The sequence below is a fragment of the Heterodontus francisci genome, chromosome 2 (assembly GCF_036365525.1).
Source record: "Heterodontus francisci isolate sHetFra1 chromosome 2, sHetFra1.hap1, whole genome shotgun sequence".
NCBI lineage: Eukaryota > Metazoa > Chordata > Chondrichthyes > Heterodontiformes > Heterodontidae > Heterodontus > Heterodontus francisci.
In genome coordinates this window covers 125,465,017-125,486,604 of record NC_090372.1, presented here as the reverse complement: position 1 = coordinate 125,486,604, position 21,588 = coordinate 125,465,017, and the positions used below count along the sequence as shown (strand labels likewise).

The 21,588-nt window shown below is 47.5% G+C and overlaps 1 protein-coding gene across 1 annotated transcript in view; it reads left to right on the top strand.

Annotated features, from left to right (window-relative positions):
* invs (inversin) overlaps positions 1-21,588 on the top strand; it is a 500,621-nt gene that overhangs the window by 457,514 nt on the left and 21,519 nt on the right. The gene's annotated exons all lie outside the window — the stretch shown is intronic.

The window sequence follows — 21,588 nt, the reverse complement described above, 5'->3', positions numbered from 1 at the left end:
GTACTGGGTCCAATTTCTAGAATTCCCTACAAAGCAGCCCACTTGATCAGCACCTCATCCACCACCTTAAACATTCACTTCCTCCACCATCGGTGCATAGTGGCAGCAGTGTGAACCCTGTACACAATGCACTGCAGCAACTCACCAAGCTTCCTTCAATAGCACCTTCCAAACCCTTGACCTCTGCCACCTGAAGGACATGGGCAGCAGACACATAGGAACACCACCACCTGCAAGTTCCCCTCCAAGTAACACACCATCCTGACTTGGAACTATATCGCCGTTCCTTCACTGTCACTGAGTCAAGAACCTGGTACTCCCTCCCTAACAACACTGTGGATGTACCTATACTGGATGGACTGCAGCAGTTTAAGAAGGCAGCTCACCACCACCTTCTCAAGGGGATTTAGGGATGGGCAACAAATGCTGGCCTTGCCAGTGACACTCACATCCCATTGTAAGATTTTGTGTGTTTAGGTGGGAAGTTGACTAGCTTTTGACCCACAAGGTACAGACTCTGGCTTCTTAATCAAGATGAAGGGCTGAATTTTACCAGCCCCTCAACACTGTGAGTTATGACGGGGAGGCTCATAAAATGCTAGCAGGTGTGGCCCGCCACGACCCACGACGCCGAGAAGGCCCTGCCGAATATTAGCAGCAGTGGCGAGGCCTCAGTGCGGTCCCCGACCGTTTGGCGGCGAGGCCTTCATCTAAATATTTAAATGAACATTAATACGATGAAAATGACTGTACCTGCTTGCAGCGGCCGTCCCACGCTGATTTTACAGCCGCCGATCGCAACTCGCCTGCCTTCGGAACTCCATACGGATTCCTTCCTTCCATATTAGGGAAAAGTTCACCTTAACCCTTTGATTGGTCAGATATGACCTCACCTTCTGTACATTGTCCTTTCTTGATTAGTTTGCAGTAATCAGATTACAGCAGATATGACCCTACCCTCTGTACATTGTCTCTGCAGACAACTTGATGACCCAAGTCATTGTCACACAATGGGGAATGTTTTACACCGACTGGGGAGACTGTCACATGGTTCTCTCAGTACTCATTTTTTAATGAGGCCCAAAGTCTAAGACCCAAATCTCTCTCAGATTGTGTTGTGTCAATGTTTACCCACTGGAGGTACATCTCCACTAGTGAATGCTCCAAGATGGCTTTGAATGTCCTGCTAACGAGGGTGATACTGGGTGATACTCAGCTATCCAAGCCATTGTCCAGGATGGGAGCCTTGTTAGACATGCATCTCCAATTTGATGTCCTGGAATGTGAGATATTTCAATGCAAATTGTGGTGACCATCTTGGCCAGCCTTTTAAAATTTAAAGTAGGTTTCCAACCGATGAATTAAAAATCCTCATTCCGCATAGCATGTTTTGTTGACACTCCCTTTTGGCTTGCATCATCGTTCCTTTTTCATTTAATCAACCCTACTTTCCACCTCATCACAGAGCTTCCCTTTTGTTCTTTTTTTCCCCTGCCCACCCTTCCCTGCCTTTGTATTGATTAAAACTTGTCAGCTCTCTAACTTCTATAGCTCTGATGAAACAAGCTGGAATGCTAACACTGTTTCTCTCTCCACAGATTCTGCATGCACTCCTGAGTTTTTCCAGCATTTTCTGATTTTATTTCTACTATTCCAATGATCTCCTGTCTGGCCCAGCCTCCACCCTCCGTAAACCTCAACTCATCCAAAACTCTGCACCTTGCATCAAGCCGATCACGCCTGACCTCACTTACCTACTTTAGCTCCTGGTTCCTTAATACCAGTAATTTAAAATTTAAATCCCCCCCATGGGATCACCCCTCCCTATTTCAGTAAAGTCTTCGAGATCTCTGACCTACCCCCCTCCCAAACTGTTTTTTTGATTCCCACATCGTGAGCCTCCTCTTCTTCCTTCTCCCCACCATTGATCACTATACCTACGGCTGCTGAGACTCCTGCTCTGGAATTTTCTCCCTAAACCTCTGTTTCCTCCTTCTCCTTTAAGACCCTCCCTGCTCAAATTAAGAGCAATTTGAGACATGACATGGTAAGTATAGCATGCTTGGGAGGAACAAGTAGCATTTGATCTATAGTTCCCAAAGCTTTTTGCCACTGAGGTTTCTCTCAGTTCATGTCTATTGTAAACTAATTGATAGAGATAGAGATTGATTGCTATGATTTATCAGTAACTCCATTCTTCTTCTCCTTCTTTGGCCTCCTTATCTCGAGAGACAATGGGTAAGCGCCTGGAGGTGGTCAGTGGTGTGTGGAGCAGCGCCTGGAGTGGCTATAAAGGCCAATTCTAGAGTGGCAGGCTCTTCCACAGGTGCTGCAGAAAAATTTGTTTGTCGGGGCTGTTACACAGTTGGCTCTCCCCTTGCGCTTTTATCTTTTTTCCTGCCAACTGCTAAGTCTCTTCGACTCACCACACTTTAGCCCCACCTTTATGGCTGCCCGCCAGCTCTGGCGAACACTGGCAACTGACTCCCACGACTTATGATCAATGTCACAGGACTTCATGTCGCATTTGCAGACGTCTTTAAAGCGGAGACATGGACGGCCGGTGGGTCTGATACCAGTGGCGAGCTCTCTGTACAATGTGTCCTTGGGGATCCTGCCATCTTCCACGCGGCTCACATGGCCAAGCCATCTCAAGCGCCGCTGACTCAGTAGTGTGTATAAGCTGGGGATGTTGGCCGCCTCGAGGACTTCTGTGTTGGAGATACGGTCCTGCCACCTGATGCCAAGTATTCTCCGGAGGCAGCGAAGATGGAATGAATTGAGACGTCGCTCTTGGCTGACATACGTTGTCCAGGCCTCACTGCCATAGAGCAAGGTACTGAGGACACAGGCTTGATACACTCGGACTTTTGTGTGCCGTGTCAGTGCGCAATTTTCCCACACTCTCTTGGCCAGTCTGGACATAGCAGTGGAAGCCTTTCCCATGTGCTTGTTGATTTCTGCATCTAGAGACAGGTTACTGGTGATAGTTGAGCCTAGGTAGGTGAACTCTTGAACCACTTCCAGAGCGTGGTCGCCAATATTGATGGATGGAGCATTTCTGACGTCCTGCCCCATGATGTTCGTTTTCTTGAGGTTGATGGTTAGGTCAAATTCATTGCAGGCAGCCGCAAACCTGTCGATGAGACTCTGCAGGCACTCTTCAGTGTGAGATGTTAAAGCAGCATCGTCAGCAAAGAGGAGTTCCCTGATGAGAACTTTCCGTACTTTGGACTTCGCTCTTAGACGGGCAAGGTTGAACAACCTGCCCCCTGATCTTGTGTGGAGGAAAATTCCTTCTTCAGAAGACCTGAACGCATGTGAAAGCAGCAGGGAGAAGAAAATCCCAAAAAGTGTGGGTGCGAGAACACAGCCCTGTTTCACGCCACTCAGGATAGGAAAGGGGTCTGATGAGGAGCCGCCATGTTGAATTGTGCCTTTCATATTGTCATGGAATGAGGTGATGATTCTTAGTAGCTTTGGTGGACATCCAATCTTTTCTAGTAGTCTGAAGAGACCACGTCTGCTGACGAGGTCAAGGCTTTGGTGAGATCAATGAAAGCAATGTAGAGGGGCATCTGTTGTTCGCGGCATTTCTCCTGTATCTGACGTTATATTATGTGACTACCTGGATAGTAGAAAGCAAGCTAAATGGATCTTGAACATAGAACAGTACAGCACAGTACAGGCCCTTTGGCCCATGATGTTGTGCCGAACCTTTAACCTACTCTAAGATCAAACTAACTACCTACCCTTCATTCTACTATCATCCATGTACCTATCCAAGAGTCGCTTAAGTGTCTCTAATATATCTGCTTCTACTACCACCCCTGGCAGCGCATTCCACGCACCCACCACTCTCTGTGTAAAGAACCTACCTCTGACATCTCCCCGAAACCTTCCTCCAATCACCTTAAAATTATGCCCCCTGGTGATAGCCCTTTCCACCCTGGGAAAAAGTCTCTGACTATCCACTCCATCTATGCCTCTCATCATCTTGTACCCCTCTATCAAGTTACCTCTCATCCTTCTTCGCTCCAATGAGAAAAGCCCTAGCTCCCTCAATCTTTCTTCATAAGACATGCCCTCCAGTCCAGGCAGCATCCTGGTAAATCTCCTCTGCACCCTCTCTAAAGCTTCCACATCCTTCCTATAATAAGGCGACCAGAACTGAATACAATATTCCAAGTGTGGTCGAACCAGGGCCTTATAGAGCTGCAGCATAACCTCGCGGCTCTTAAACTCAATCCCTCTGTTAATGAAAGCCAACACACCATACGCCTTCTTAACAACCCTATCCACTTGGGTGGCAACTTTGAGCGATCTATGGACATGGACCCCAAGGTCCCTCTGTTCCTCCACACTACCAAGAATCCTGTCTTTAAGCCTGTATTCTGCATTCAAATTCGACCTTCCAAAATGAATCACTTCACACTTTTCCAGGTTGAACTCCATCTGCCACTTCTCAGCCCAGCTCTGCATCCTGTCAATGTCCCGTTGCAACCTACAACAGCCTTCCACACTATCCACAACTCCAGCAACCTTCGTGTCATCGGCAAACTTGCTGACCCAGCCTTCCACTTCCTCATCCAAGTCATTTATAAAAATCACAAAGAGCAGAGGTCCCAGAACAGATCCCTGCGGAACACCACTGGTCACCGAGCTCCATGCTGAATACTTTCCATCTACTACCACCCTCTGTCTTCTATGGGCCAGCCAATTTTGTATCCAGACAGCCAACTTCCCCTGTATCCCATGCCTCCCCACTTTCTGAATGAGCCTACCATGGGGAACCTTATCAAACGCCTTGCTAAAATCCATATACACGACATCCACTGCTCTTCCTTCATCAATGTGTTTTGTCACATCTTCAAAGAATTCAGTAAGGCTTGTGAGGCATCACCTGCCCCTCACAAAGCCATGCTGACTGTCTCTAATCAAACCATGCTTTTCCAAATAATCATAAATCCTGTCTCTCAGAATCCTCTCCAATAATTTGCCCACTACCGACGTAAGACTGACTGGTCTATAATTCCTAGGTTTATCCCTATTCCCTTTCTTGAACAAGGGAACAACATTTGCCACCCTCCAATCATCCGGTACTACTCCAGTGGACAGTGAGGACGCAAAGATCATCGCCAAAGGCGCAGCAATCTCTTCCCTCGCTTCCCGTAATATCCTTGGGTATATCCCGTCTGGCCCCGGGGACTTATCTATCCTCATATCATTCAAAATTTCCAGCACATCCTCCCTCTTAACCTCAACCTGTTCGAGCATATCAGCCTGTTCCACGCTGTCCTTACAAACGACCAGGTCCCTCTCACTAGTGAATACTGAAGCAAAGTATTCATTTAGGACCTCCCCTACCTCCTCCGACTCCAGGCACAAGTTCCGTCCACTATCCCTGATCGGCCCTACCCTCATTCTGGCCATCCTCTTGTTCCTCACATAAGTGTAGAACGCCTTGGGATTTTCCTTAATCCTACCCGCCAAGACTTTTTCATGTCTCCTTCTAGCTCTCCTAAGTCCATTCTTCAGTTCCTTCCTGGCTACCTTGTAACCCTCTAGAGCCCTGTCTGATCCTTGCTTCCTCAACCTTAAGTAAGCTTCCTTCTTCCTCTTGACTAGCTGTTCCACATCTCTTGTCATCCAAGGTTCCTTCACCCTACCATCCCTTCCTTGCCTCATCAGGACAAACCTATCCAGCAGTCGCAGCAAGTACTCCCTAAACAACCTCCACATTTCTGTCATGCATTTCCCTGAGAACATCTGTTCCCAGTTTATGCTCCCCAGTTCCTGCCTAATAGCATTGTAATTCCCCCTCCCCCAATTAAATATTTTCCCATCCCGTCTGCTCCTGTCCCTCTCCATGACTATAGTAAAGGTCAGGGAGTTGTGATTACTATCACCGAAATGCTCTCCCACCGAGAGATCTGCCACCTGGCCTGGTTCATTGCCAAGCACCAAGTCCAATATAGCCTCCCCTCTAGTCGGCCTATCTACATATTGAGTCAGGAAACCTTCCTGGACACACCTGACAAAAACTGCTCCATCCAAACTATTTGCACTAAGGAGGTTCCAATCAATATTAGGGAAGTTGAAGTCACCCATGACAACAACCCTGTTACTTCTGCACCTTTCCAAAATCTGCCTCCCAATCTGTTCCTCCGTGTCTCTGTTGCTATTGGGGGGTCTATAGAAAACTCCCAACAAAGTGACTGCTCCTTTTCTGTTTCTGACTTCCACCCATAATGACTCAGTAGACAAACCCTCCTCGACGACCTCCCTTTCTGCAGCTGTGATACTATCCCTGATTAGAAATGCCACCCCCCCACCTCTTTTACCTCCCTCCCTATTCCTTTTGAAACATCTAAACCCTGGAACATCCAACATCCATTCCTGCCCCTGTGATATCCACGTCTCCGTAATGGCCACAACATCGTAGCTCCAAGTACTGATCCATGCTCTAAGTTCATCACCCTTACTTCTGACACTTCTTGCGTTAAAATAGACACACTTCAACCCATCATACTGGCTGCAACTTTGTCGTGTCAATTGTCTAACCTTCCTCACAGACTCTCTGCACTCAGTATCTGCCTGTTCAACAGCTACCCCATCCACTGATCCGTAGCTCCGGTTCCCATCCCCCTGCTAAACTAGTTTAAACCCTCCCGAAGAGCTCTAGCAAACCTCCCGCCCAGGATATTGGTGCCCCTCCAGTTCAGATGCAACCCGTCCTTCTTGTACAGGTCCCACCTTCCCCAGAAGGTATCCCAATGATGCACATATCTGAATCCCTCCCTCCTACACCAGTTCTGTAGCCACGTGTTCAGCTGCACTCGCTCCCTGTTTCTAGCCTCACTAGCACGTGGCACCGGTAACAATCTGGTAACAATCTTGGTCTTCTCTTGTCTAGCAATTCCTATGTTTTTATGTCCCCTAAAACCTATTTCATTGATCACTTTTTTATTACATCTGTGTGAAGCTTTGGGACATTTTTTGATGATAAAAGTGCAATAAAAATGCTGTATTTTTTCACAGTCATTGCACTCTAGAACAGACGAGCAAAATGTATGGTGAGCATGAATTTGCTACAGTTCTTTAAAAGAGAACATGACAAGGTCCTGAGAAAAAAGAAAGTTTCCTTTGTAGATGGTTATGTTTTTGAGTCTTTTTGAGCCTTCTTACCCTAGATTACCTTTGTGAATATCCATCATTGCTTTGATATCTAAGTAAGCTTCTGATAACATACCCAGAAAATGAACAATAAACTCTGTCTTATTACTGATCTTAGCTATTGGACTTAATCTTATTCCTCCATAAAATATAACTTCAGTATTCAAAAATGACTGTGTCACATCAGACCTTGTTCTAAATTTAAAAATTTGAGCAAATTCAATAACAGTAATATAACAATAGTCTAGAAAATCCATGGGGACAAGACCCTGGGAGTTATAACAAACGTGTGCATTCTGCTGACCCCCAAAGTTTGCAGGGTTGAGGGGAGAGGCCTTTAGGAGTAGGCCTTCCATAATTAGGGATGCAGCTACTGTTTCCTCTCACCAAGTAGATCAACTCTGTGGGGAAGGGGCGGGGGGTTGTGGGGAGGAGGGCAGAGAAATGTACCAGTGTGCCTCGTCAATTAGCAACCCTGGACAGATGCTGAGTATGACCAGAGCAGACTCCTGTCTCTTGTGGCCACTTTAAAAACTTCAGAAAGAAAAACTCTCTTCTCCTTCTTTACCCCTCCCCGCAACAGATTGAAATCAGAAATTTTGGATTGGTGCTGTTCCTATGTTCCTACATGTTAGAGGCTATGGCAATATACTTGTGCATGGTATTGTTAGAAAGAATGAGCTTAATGGTCTTTTCTTATACCATGTTCTAAAATCGTGAGTGGCATGTCTTTTAATGGAATTGCATGGAAGTCTTACCATGAAATGCTCACAATGCGATCAGATACTGCCTTTATGTGATCATTCCTGTTAAAATGACAGTTAAACTAGAGTAAGTACACTGATGCCAATTTAAGTACTATTCTATAAAGCAGTTGCCTAAGTACATATTTATTTTAAACCAATGTGAATCTAGTATTCAAATTGTTATAGGACTCACTAACAATCCTGCAACAGCAGCAATATAACCCAGGGTTGTCCAACCTTTTCACATGGGGTTACAATTTTAGTCTTACATAGGGGCCGGTGAGACAATTTCGGAAAGAGAAAGGCATGAAAAGTTTATTTTGCTATTATTACTACCAAGGCGGGAGGGGTGCACTGTTAATTCAGTCCCACTTCTCCACAGGTCACAACATATATTTAAATTTTCCCACTTACCGAAACAATCAGATATTCTGGGCTGAATTTTACACCACCCTGAAGATTGGGATGGTGGCGTTGGGGTTGGGGGGAGGGGGGGCAGTGTAAAATGGAGCGGGAGGCTCCAGGAGCCCTTCCCAACCTGCCCCCTCCTCCGCCGTCACTTTACACAGGGCAGCGGCGACTAAACAGGCCCGCCTGCCCCAGGCCAATCAGGCCCTTAAGTGGCCACTTAACGGGCACTTAAGGGCCTTTGCCCACCTCCACACGGATTTTACGCATGGCAAATGGGTGTCCTAGACCCAAGAGAAGTCGCCTGACAAAAGCAGGCGGCTCTCAATCCTCCATGGGGGGGACTCTCATGATCGGGCACTCTGTGCCCGATAGAGGGCCGCCCCCACTACCCCCAACATGCCTCCCCTTCCCCCCCAACCTACCACCTTGCCTCGTCGGGGCCCGACTAACTACCCCTGGCGAGGCAACCAAAACTTACCTGTGCTCCAGGCTCCCAGACATCTTCTGTTCCAACTGGGCTGTAGTCCCAGCAGTGGCCATTGCTGCCGGTGGTGCAGCTTGGACTAAGAGCTGCTGGCCCACTGATTGGCCGGCAGCTCTGTTAGACGGGACTTCCTACCTCAAGTGTATGGAAGTCCCGCCTCACACCAGTTGAAGCCCTGCAACCTGCAAAATATGGGTCGGCTCCCCAGGGGAGGCAGAAGCGGGTTCACCACCAACTTTTCAGATGGTGGCCAGCTCCCGTCTGCCTCAGGTAAAATCCCCACTTCTGTTTTACCCCAGAATAAAGCACACCAACGAGGTTTCTTTCATAAATAACAAAGCTGTCTGTTTATTATAAACCAAGTCTGAACAAATAATAAAGTAAACATACATGTGAATTGAAATATTAAATCCCCTTATTTATCCTAGCCCTCAAGCACACACACATACATACACAACCAGTTAACTGGGGGTGGGGGGGAAGGGATTTTTGTTTACAGCTGTTACAAAGAAATTAACACTTAGACGGAAAAGTAGGTATGGAAGATGTCCTTTGTTTTGGTGAGGTGTCCCAAAGGCAAGTAGGTGGCTGTCACTAGGATCTTCCCAGAACAGTTCCTTCCATGCGATGTTGAAGATCAGTTTGGATAGGCTTTCAGAAAAATGCAGCTACAGAAGGCTTCACCTAGGTCTTACATCAGTTGTGCAGTAACAAAGGTTTAAATTCTCACACATTTGGTGCAAAGTTCCTTCAAAGATGCAAGGTTTCTGCAAACATGCAGGATTTCTTCAAATACAGGAGGCAACAGGAACGGACACTTGATACAGGATTTGCTTTTCAAGAGAAAGATGGGCAAGCTGGAACTTATTCTGTTCTCCTGGCAGGTCAATAAGCAAACTCCAACTGCCTATCTTTAACAGTTCAAATGAAACTAAAACCTTTCCAGAGACAAGTCCTGTGACATCTATAAATCCTGGCTTGTCACTTCCGTGCAAATAGCTCTTCAGGTCAAAACACAACCCTCTACTGAGTTCTTTGCAAACAGGTGCCTTCCAGTAAAATGTGTTTACATTCAGTCCAAACCTTCTGGTAATTTCTTTTAAGAAAAATACCCAAAGTTCAGCTTCTTCAAGATTCCAGCAACCATGGAATCCTTTTTCAGTTTTTAAAATACAGATTTTCAACATATGTGCATTTTTGTGAAGAAGCTTTGAATGATATTAATTTATTGACTTACTTTTTCATCACTATGTTGGACACTGATTTAGTAAGACACCTGGCATTTTTATGCTTGCACAAGTAGTCAATGTTTGCCTGCACACTTCTTGTAGCAATGTGACGTCCTCCGGCTAGATGTCCATCTGTCAGGAGTGATCTTGATTATTCTCTCTCTGTCTCTCTTTCTCTCTCCCTCTCTCTTGCTGTCTCTCTCCCTGTGACCCCACTCTGTGTTCCCCCCTCTTTGTGTCATCCTCAATCTCTGTGTCCCCCTCTCCCTGTCCTCCCTCTTTCTCTCTCTGTGCCACCCTCTTTCTCTGCCCCTCTCTCTGTCCCTCTTCTCTCTTTCCCTCTCTCTCCCTCTCTGTCCTCTCTCTCTCTCTGCCCTCTCTCTCTCCCTGCCCCCCTCTCTCTCTGTCCCCCTCTCTCTCTTTGTCCTCCTCTTTCTTTCTCTCTCTCTCTCCCTCTCTTTCTGCCCCCCATCTTGCTCTCATCCCTCTCTCTCTCTCTCTGTTCCCTCTTTCTCTGTTCCTCTGTCTCTCTGACAGTTGCAGGGAGCGGAAGCGCTCAGCTTTGTGGTTGATGAGTTTTTAAAAACATCGCACTGTCAGTTTCACAGCTGACATCTGCTTGGAGCAGACAAATTTGGGGTTTTCCAGCGGGCTTTTAATAAAAGTTGGAACGCGCCGGAAAATCAAGCACCTGTCAGCTGTGAAAGTGGCAGCGCGATGTTTTAAAAATCCAGTCTGAAAGAAGGAGACAATGGAAAACTTCTTATCTCTGAAAACCATATGCAGCCTGGATGGAAACCTCTGGTGGGCCGGATCCTGGCCCACGGGCCATATGTTGGATAACCTTGATCTAACCGGTTAATATAAATTCATTTTTTCATCAGTGTATTTGAATAGAGGAACATGCCTCAGAATATATTCCCTTTAACAGCAAACCAATTAAGAGGTGTGTACTGTATCACATCACTCAGAGCAGAAGTATGCTGTTAGCTAATTAAATCTTAAAACCCGATAATGAGCCTATTTGGTAAATGTCAATTACAGTACATATTTAGGCCAGATCTTACTCCTAGGCTGTTATTCTCTTAATATATTTAAGAACTTTCCAGTCATTTACTTTCAACAAAGAAAAATTTTAGGATTCTGAATGCCGACAATAATTTTTATAAATGGAAATTAATTTTTACACTTAGAAGGCTGAATTTTACCAGCCCCCGACGTAGGGGATCATAGCGGGTGGGCCCAGAAAATACTTCTGGAACAGGCCCGCCACGGGCCCCGACACCAGGATTTTACCGGCGGTGGCAAGGCCTTGGGGGGCGCCCTCGCCGCTTGGTGGCGGAGCCTTAATTTAAGTATTTAAAAACATTATAATGAATGCATAAACACTTACCTTGTACCGAAGGCCGTCCCATCCCGATTTTCCGGCCGGTGGCCAGAACTTCTGTGCCTTCAGCTCTCCATTTGGAGATCCGAGGCCTAACGCTGGTGGGGAGGAGGGAGGAGTGAACTTTTCAGGGTGGTGGGGTTGGGGGGGGGGGGGGGATGAGCAGGGAAAACTCTTCCTATTGGTTGTGGGGATGGTGGGAAGGGGTTGAGGGTCAAAGGATATAAAGCTCGGGGGGGAGGTTCGGGATCTGAATAAACATTTTTTTTGGAGGGAGAGGGCAATTTATATGTAGATTACTCATTGGGGGCGTGGGAGTGGGGATTCAAAGTTGCACTAATATTTTATTTTTATGTTCTGGAGACCGAGACCTTTAAAAAATTTTAATGTAACTGAAGGGTTTGAAGCTCTTTAAAATGGTGCCTGCGCGGTGGCGCCGGACGTCATTGCTGGGGACGGAGTGGCCGCCCTCTCTATGTCATCGGGGGCGGGCGTTCCGCCTCCTCCATGTAAATGAGCCACTGCGCGACATATCACGCTGGCTCCGCGGCGTATATCTTGCGCGTGCGCTGTGCCTCTTTTGAAGGTCGGCAGAGAGCTTTAAAAATTCAGCCCATAATGTCTTTGTAATGTTGCCTTATATGGCTTTCTTAAAGATAATTGTAAATATGCTATCAGTGTTACTGGACATCAGCAGTTTTAGCCAATTGGTAATGAGCCGCAAACTAAGCTTGACTTCTCCCCCAGCCCCCTGCCACTCCCATGACCCTCTCCTGTGGTACGTATTGAGTCTTCAGTGAAGACACATTATTTGGCCTCTGTGCTCTTAGGCAATTAAGTGCAGCAGAGGTGGCTTTGAGTAGAGGGCATTAAGTCCAGGAGAAGTACCTCTGAGGAGAGGGCATAAAGTGCGGACGAAGCCGCTGTGAGGAGAGGGCATAAAGTGTGGGAGAAGCAGCTTTGTGGAGAGGGCATAAAGTGTGGGAGAAATGGCTGTGGAGTGGTCATAAAGGGCTGGATTTTACCAAGCCCTCGATGTCGTGATCCATGGCAGAGGAGGCCTGAAGATGGGTCCAGGTGAAGCCCGCCAGGGACCTCGATGCCTGGAGCACCCGGTCCAATCCTCCCAGCGGCAGCAAGGCTCCGTGGCACACCCCTCCACCCCCGCTACTGCCGCTGGGCAACAGGACCTCAATTAAAATATTCAAATGAATAAAATTACATAGACTTAACTCTAATCTTGAGGGCCCGCACGATCTTCAGCACAGCAGCCGGCACTTCCGCTCCTTCAATTCCCCATCCGGGAGAAGGCGGCATGACACTGGTGGGAAGTGGGGACGAGGTAGGTTTGTCAGTGCGAGGAATGGGCAGATCAAATAAATGTAATGGGTGTAGGGGATGGTGGGAAGGGTTGAACTTCAAACTTTGTGCAGTTTGAGGGGGAAAGGTCAGATAGTAAAGGTGAGTGTTTTGGGGGGGGAAGGGAAAATAGATAATGTAATCATTATTGGGGGGCGGGTAAGGAGCATAAGAAATTTAATTATTTAATTTTGGTGGGGTGTGTGTTTAAAATTTTAAATTAGGTAGCAGGGACGACAGCCCTTTAAAAATGGCACCAGCACCTGCGCACAGGCAGCTGACGCCATTGCCAGGGATGAACAACCCGCCCCCTCCATGAGATTAGGGGTGAGGGGGGGCCACCCCGGCTATTTAAATGGGCTGCTGTGCTTGAGATTGTGGCAGCTCTTTGGTGTACAGCCAGCACATGCAAGCCGCCATTTTTTGAGCTTGCTGCCGTAAGTGTGGGAAAAGCAGCTGTGCAGAGAGGGCATAAAGCGTGGGTGATGTGGCTGTGAGGAGAGGGCATAAAGTGTGGGAGACTTGGCTGTGAGGAGAGGCCATAAAGTGTGGGAGCCGTGGCTGTGAAGAGAGGCCATAAAGTGTGGGAGACGTGGCTGTGCGGAAAGGGCATTAAGTGTGGGAGATATGGGTGTGAGGAGAGGGCATAAAGTGTGGGAGACGTGGCTGTGAGGAGAGAGCATAAAATGTGGGAGACGTGGCTGTGAGGAGAGGGCATAAAGTGTGCGAGACGTGGCTGTGAGGAGAGGGCATAAGGTGTGGGAGACGTGGCTTTGAGGAGAGGGCATAAAGTGTGCGAGACGTGGCTGTGAGGAGAGGGCATAAAGTGTGGGAGATGTGGCTGTGAGGAGAGGGCATAACGTGTGGGAGACGTGGCTGTGAGGAGAGGGCATAATGTGTGGGAGTCATGTCTGTGAGGAGAGGGCATAATGTGTGGGAGACGTGGCTGTGAGGAGAGGGCATAAAGTGTGCGAGACGTGGCTTTGAGGAGAGGGCATAAAGTGTGCGAGACGTGGCTGTGAGGAGAGGGCATAAAGTGTGGGAGATGTGGCTGTGAGGAGAGGGCATAAAGTGTGGGAGTCATGTCTGTGAGGAGAGGGCATAATGTGTGGGAGACGTGGCTGTGAGGAGAGGGCATAAAGTGTGCGAGACGTGGCTTTGAGGAGAGGGCATAAAGTGTGCGAGACGTGGCTGTGAGGAGAGGGCATAATGTGTGGGAGTCATGTCTGTGAGGAGAGGGCATAATGTGTGGGAGACGTGGCTGTGAGGAGAGGGCATAAAGTGTGGGAGTCATGTCTGTGAGGAGAGGGCATAAAGTGTGGGAGACGTGGCTGTGAGGAGAGGGCATAAAGTGTGGGAGTCATGTCTGTGAGCAGACGGCATAATGTGTGGGAGTCATCTCTGTGAGGAGAGGGCATAAAGTGTGGGAGACGTGGCTGTGAGGAAAGGGCATAAAGAATGGGAGATGTGGCTGTGAGGAGAGGGCATAAAGTGTGGGAGATGTGGCTGTGAGGAGAGGGCATAAAGTGTGGGAGATGTGGCTGTGAGGAAAGGGCATAAAGTGTGGGAGATGTGGCTGTGAGGAGAGGGCATAAAGTGTGGGAGATGTGGCTGTGAGAAGAGGGCATAATGTGTGGGAGACATGGCTGTGAGGAGAGGGCATAAAGTGTGGGAGACGTGGCTGTGAGGAAAGGGCATAAAGAATGGGAGATGTGGCTGTGAGGAGAGGGCATAAAGTGTGGGAGATGTGGCTGTGAGGAGAGGGCATAAAGTGTGGGAGATGTGGCTGTGAGGAGAGGGCATAAAGTGTGGGAGATGTGGCTGTGAGAAGAGGGCATAATGTGTGGGAGACGTGGCTGTGAGGAAAGGGCATAAAGTGTGGGAGACGTGGCTGTGAGGAGAGGGCATAAAGTGTGGGAGATGTGGCTGTGAGGAGAGGGCATAAAGTGTGGGAGATGTGGCTGTGAGGAGAGGGCATAATGTGTGAGAGACATGGCTGTGAGGAGACGGCATAAAGTGTGGGAGACATGGCTGTGAGGAGAGGGCATAAAGTGTGGGAGACATGGCTGTGAGGACAGGGCATAACGTGTGGGAGACGTGGCTGTGAGGAGAGGGCATAAAGTGTGGGAGATGTGGCTGTGAGAAGAGGGCATAATGTGTGGGAGACGTGGCTGTGAGGAGATAGCATAAAGTGTGCGAGACGTGGCTTTGAGGAGAGGGCATAAAGTGTGCGAGACGTGGCTGTGAGGAGAGGGCATAAAGTGTGGGAGATGTGGCTGTGAGGAGAGGGCATAAAGTGTGGGAGTCATGTCTGTGAGGAGAGGGCATAATGTGTGGGAGACGTGGCTGTGAGGAGAGGGCATAAAGTGTGCGAGACGTGGCTTTGAGGAGAGGGCATAAAGTGTGCGAGACGTGGCTGTGAGGAGAGGGCATAATGTGTGGGAGTCATGTCTGTGAGGAGAGGGCATAATGTGTGGGAGACGTGGCTGTGAGGAGAGGGCATAAAGTGTGGGAGTCATGTCTGTGAGGAGAGGGCATAAAGTGTGGGAGACGTGGCTGTGAGGAAAGGGCATAAAGAATGGGAGATGTGGCTGTGAGGAGAGGGCATAAAGTGTGGGAGATGTGGCTGTGAGGAGAGGGCATAAAGTGTGGGAGATGTGGCTGTGAGGAAAGGGCATAAAGTGTGGGAGATGTGGCTGTGAGGAGAGGGCATAAAGTGTGGGAGATGTGGCTGTGAGAAGAGGGCATAATGTGTGGGAGACATGGCTGTGAGGAGAGGGCATAAAGTGTGGGAGACGTGGCTGTGAGGAAAGGGCATAAAGAATGGGAGATGTGGCTGTGAGGAGAGGGCATAAAGTGTGGGAGATGTGGCTGTGAGGAGAGGGCATAAAGTGTGGGAGATGTGGCTGTGAGGAGAGGGCATAAAGTGTGGGAGATGTGGCTGTGAGAAGAGGGCATAATGTGTGGGAGACGTGGCTGTGAGGAAAGGGCATAAAGTGTGGAGACATGGCTGTGAGGAGAGGGCATAATGTGTGAGAGACATGGCTGTGAGGAGAGGGCATAAAGTGTGGGAGATGTGGCTGTGAGGAGAGGGCATAATGTGTGAGAGACATGGCTGTGAGGAGAGGGCATAAAGTGTGGGAGATGTGGCTGTGAGGAGAGGGCATAAAGTGTGGGAGATGTGGCTGTGAGGAGAGGGCATAATGTGTGAGAGACATGGCTGTGAGGAGACGGCATAAAGTGTGGGAGACATGGCTGTGAGGAGAGGGCATAAAGTGTGGGAGACATGGCTGTGAGGACAGGGCATAAAGTGTGGGAGACATGGCTGTGAGGAGAGGGCATAAAGTGTGGGAGACATGGCTGTGAGGAGAGGGCATAAAGTGTGGGAGATGTGGCTGTGAGGAGAGGGCATAATGTATGGAAGACGTGGCTGTGAGGAGAGGGCATAATGTGTGAGAGACATGGCTGTGAGGAGAGGGCATAAAGTGTGGGAGACATGGCTGTGAGGACAGGGCATAAAGTGTGGGAGACATGGCTGTGAGGAGAGGGCATAAAGTGTGGAGACATGGCTGTGAGGAGAGGGCATAAAGTGTGGGAGATGTGGCTGTGAGGAGAGGGCATAAAGTGTGGGAGACGTGGCTGTGAGGAAAGGGCATAAAGTGTGGGAGATGTGGCTGTGAGGAGAGGGCATAAAGTGTGGGAGACGTGGCTGTGAGGACAGGGCATAAAGTGTGGGAGACATGGCTGTGAGGACAGGGCATAAAGTGTGGGAGACATGGCTGTGAGGAGAGGGCATAACGTGTGGAGACATGGCTGTGAGGAGAGGGCATAAAGTGTGGGAGATGTGGCTGTGAGGAGAGGGCATAAAGTGTGGGAGACGTGGCTGTGAGGAAAGGGCATAAAGTGTGGGAGATGTGGCTGTGAGGAGAGGGCATAAAGTGTGGGAGACGTGGCAGTGAGGACAGGGCATAAAGTGTGGGAGAAATGGCTGTGAGGAGAGGGCATAAAGTGTGGGAGACATGGCTGTGAGGAGAGGGCATAAAGTGTGGGAGACATGGCTGTGAGGAGAGGGCATAAAGTGTGGGAGATGTGGCTGTGAGGAGAGGGCATAATGTATAGAAGACGTGGCTGTGAGGAGAGGGCATAATGTGTGACAGACATGGCTGTGAGGAAAGGGCATAAAGTGTGGGAGACATGGCTGTGAGGAGAGGGCATAAAGTGTGGGAGACATGGCTGTGAGGACAGGGCATAAAGTGTGGGAGACATGGCTGTGAGGAGAGGGCATAAAGTGTGGAGACATGGCTGTGAGGAGAGGGCATAAAGTGTGGGAGATGTGGCTGTGAGGAGAGGGCATAATGTATGGAAGACGTGGCTGTGAGGAGAGGGCATAATGTGTGAGAGACATGGCTGTGAGGAGAGGGCATAAAGTGTGGGAGACATGGCTGTGAGGAGAGGGCATAATGTGTGGGAGACGTGGCTGTGAGGAGAGGGCATAAAGTGTTGGAGATGTGGCTGTGAGGAGAGGGCATAAAGTGTGGGAGATGTGGCTGTGAGGAGAGGGCATAAAGTGTGGGAGACGTGGCTGTGAGGAAAGGGCATAAAGTGTGGGAGATGTGGCTGTGAGGAGAGGGCATAAAGTGTGGGAGACGTGGCTGTGAGGAGAGGGCATAAAGTGTGGAGACATGGCTGTGAGGAGAGGGCATAAAGTGTGGGAGACGTGGCTGTGAGGAGAGGGCATAAAGTGTGGGAGATGTGGCTGTGAGGAGAGGGCATAATGTATAGAAGACGTGGCTGTGAGGAGAGGGCATAATGTGTGACAGACATGGCTGTGAGGAGAGGGCATAAAGTGTGGGAGACATGGCTGTGAGGAGAGGGCATAAAGTGTGGGAGACATGGCTGTGAGGACAGGGCATAAAGTGTGAGAGACATGGCTGTGAGGAGAGGGCATAAAGTGTGGGAGACATGGCTGTGAGGACAGGGCATAAAGTGTGGGAGACATGGCTGTGAGGAGAGGGCATAAAGTGTGGGAGATGTGGCTGTGAGGAGAGGGCATAATGTATGGAAGACGTGGCTGTGAGGAGAGGGCATAATGTGTGAGAGACATGTCTGTGAGGAGAGGGCATAAAGTGTGGGAGACATGGCTGTGAGGAGAGGGCATAATGTGTGGGAGACGTGGCTGTGAGGAGAGGGCATAAAGTGTTGGAGATGTGGCTGTGAGGAGAGGGCATAAAGTGTGGGAGATGTGGCTGTGAGGAGAGGGCATAAAGTGTGGGAGACGTGGCTGTGAGGAAAGGGCATAAAGTGTGGGAGATGTGGCTGTGAGGAGAGGGCATAAAGTGTGGGAGACATGGCTGTGAGGAGAGGGCATAAAGTGTGGGAGATGTGGCTGTGAGGAGAGGGCATAATGTATAGAAGACGTGGCTGTGAGGAGAGGGCATAATGTGTGACAGACATGGCTTTGAGGAGAGGGCATAACGTGTGGGAGACATGGCTGTGAGGAGAGGGCATAAAGTGTGGGAGACATGGCTGTGAGGAGAGGGCATAATGTGTGGGAGACGTGGCTGTGAGGAGAGGGCATAATGTGTGGGAGATGTGGCTGTGAGGAGAGGGCATAAAGTGTGGGAGACATGGCTGTGAGAGGAGGGCATAAAGTGTGGGAGACGTGGCTGTGAGGAGAGGGCATAATGTATGGAAGACGTGGCTGTGAGGAGAGGGCATAATGTGTGGGAGACATGGCTGTGAGGAGAGGGCATAATGTGTGGGAGATGTGGCTGTGAGGAGAGGGCATAAAGTGTGGGAGACATGGCTGTGAGAAGAGGGCATAAAGTGTGGGAGATGTGGCTGTGAGGTGAGGACATAATGTGTGAGAGACATGGCTGTGAGGCCCTCTGTGATGCAGGGAAGAATCCGAAAAAAAATTCTAAATCTGAACATGTGGCATCAGAGGAATAGTGGAGTCCAAGGAACTGTAGCAAAGTGATTAATTCATTTTATAACTATCAAGTGTAAATTTATGATATAATTAAGTTTAGTGTTAAATTAATCAGATCTAGGAGGATAAAATTAAAATGAACTATAGGATGCTAACATTAAAAGGTTACAACTTTTCATTAAATTAAAATCTGACATATATAAATAATACTTTCGTTAAGTAAATAATAAAGCAAGGGTGCTAATAAACAAAAACAAGGAACATGGCGGAGTAAAGGAGCAAGAACTGGAGCAGTTTAAAATGAAGCCAGTAATTTGAATAAAATTTAATTCCATAAATAAATAAATAAAACATGGGTATGTAGGGATGGCAATGCAGGTGGTATGCCTCAGCTGTAGCTGCAGGTCTGGTTAGTGGTCATGGATTGAAGATGCCGTGGTATAGGAGCCTTGGCCTTTGCCCTTATCTCCAACAGGTACGAGGTTCTTGCTGCCTATATGAATGAGGAAAAGTCTGCGGGGTGGATGAACAAATTGACCATTGCACTGTGGTACTGGAGGCCATTCAATGGGGGGAGTGAAAAGGAATGTAATAGTGATAGGGGACAGTATAGTCAGGGGAATAGATACTGTTCTCTGCTACTGTGACTGGGAGTTCTGAAGGTTGTGTTGCCTGTCTGGTGCCAAGGTTAAGGACATCTCCTCACGTTGGAGAAGAACTTGGAGTGGGAAGGGGAGGTCCTAGTCGTCATGGTCCATGTAGGAACCAACAATGTGGGTAGAACATAGAATGAGGTTCTGCTAGGAGAGTTTGAGGAGCGAGGGTACAAATTAAAACGCAGAACCTCAGAGGTAATAATCTCTGGATTATTATGTGATCTATGTACAAATTAGCATTGGGACAAACAGATTAGAAGGTTAAATGCATGGCTGAAAGAGTGATGTGGGAGATAAGGATTTCAGTTCATGGGCCACTAGGAAAAGTGGAAACTGTTCCATTGGACAGGCTGCACTTGAACCGGGATGGGACCAGTGTCCTGGTGAATCGAATAATAAACTAATGAAGCGGGAGTGAGGAAGGGTGAGAGGATTCAGGTAAGGGTAAATTCAAAAGCAGCCAGAGAAATGTCAATGATGTAGAGAAGAGTAGCGATTTTGGTCAAAGATATTAAGTAGAGTGGGTCAGGAAGGGACAGAGAGATGATGGATGATACTGAACTAGTAATGCAGAGGCCCAGTCTAATATCCTGGGGACATGGGTTCAAATCCCACCACAGCAGCTGGTGTAATTTAAATTCAATTAATTAATAGAAGTAAACTGGAATTGAAAACTCGTCTCAGTAATGGTGCCATAAAACTATCATTGATTGTTGTAAAAACCCACAGCAATGTGGTTGACTCTGAAATGGCCGAGCAAGACACTCAGTTGTCAAGGGCAATTAGGGATAGGCAACAATGCTGGCCTTGCCAGCAACGCCCAGATCCCATGAAAGAATAAAAAAAATTAACAAATGTGGTTGGGCATTTGAAACTAAGGTGATAACAGGGAAAAATAGAAATAAGTTTAAGCTAAAGGCACTATCTCTGAATGCCCAAAGCATTCACAACAAAATAGATGAATTAATACCACAGCTAGAAATCAATTTGTTTGATCAAATAGTCATTAAGGAGATATGTTGCACAATGACCAAAGTTGGGAAGTAAATATTCCAGGATACTTGACTTTTAGACGAGGCTGGTGAAATGGAAAAGGAACAGTCGGGGGGCTGGCCCTGATAATAAAGGATGGGATAAAGACAGTGGAGAGAAAGGATCTTAGCTTACAAGATAAAGATGTAGAATTAGTTTGGGTGGAGCTAAGAAACAAAAGGGGCAAAAAACACTGGTGTGAGTAATTTTTAGACCCCTCCCCCCCAACAGTAGTTATACTGTTGGGCATAGTATAAATCAGGAAATTAGCGGTGCATATACCAAGGATGATAAAGTAATCATGGGGGATTTAAATGTTCAGATAGATTGGGCAAACCAAATTTGCAGCAATAGTGTGGAAGACAAGTTCATGAAATGTATTCGAGGTAGTTTTCTAGATCCTTATGTCAAAGAAACAACTAGGGAGCAGGCTATTTTAGATCCAGTGCAATGAGACAGGGTTTGTAGTAAAGGAACCTCTGGGGAAGAGTGATCATAATATGATAGAATTGATATTGAGTTTAAGACTGATTTATTTGAGTCCAAAACTAGAGTCTTAAATATGAGCAAAGCAAATTATGTAGGTATGAGGGGTAAGGTAGCTAAGGTAGATTGGGAATCTAGTTTAACAGGTATGACTGTCAAAAGGCAATGACAAACATTTAAAGAATTAATGCACAAAATTCACAAAAAATATACATCACCTTAAGGAATAAAAACTCCATGGCTAACAACCGTGGCTAACAAGAGCAGTTAAGATAGTATTAGATTAAAGGAAGAGGTTTATAATGTTGCCAAAAAAAGTAGTAAACCTGAGGATTAGGAGGATTTTAGAATTCAGCTAATGATGACCAAGAAATTGATAAAGAAAGAAAGAGCCGAGAGAATATGCAACTGGATATCAAGAGATATAAAAACAGATTATAAAAGCTTCTATAGGTATGTAAAAAGTAATAAATTAGCAAAAGTGGGTCCCTTAGAGGCAGAGACAAGAGAATTATAATAGAGAATAAGGAAATGACAGAGACGTTAAACAAATACTCTGTATCTGTCTTAATTTTGAAACATTCTGGCAATAGTCAGGAACCAACAGTCTAACGAGAATGAGGAACTTAAAGAAATTAATATTAGTAAAAAAATTGTACTGGAGAAGTTAATGCAACCATAAGGCAACAA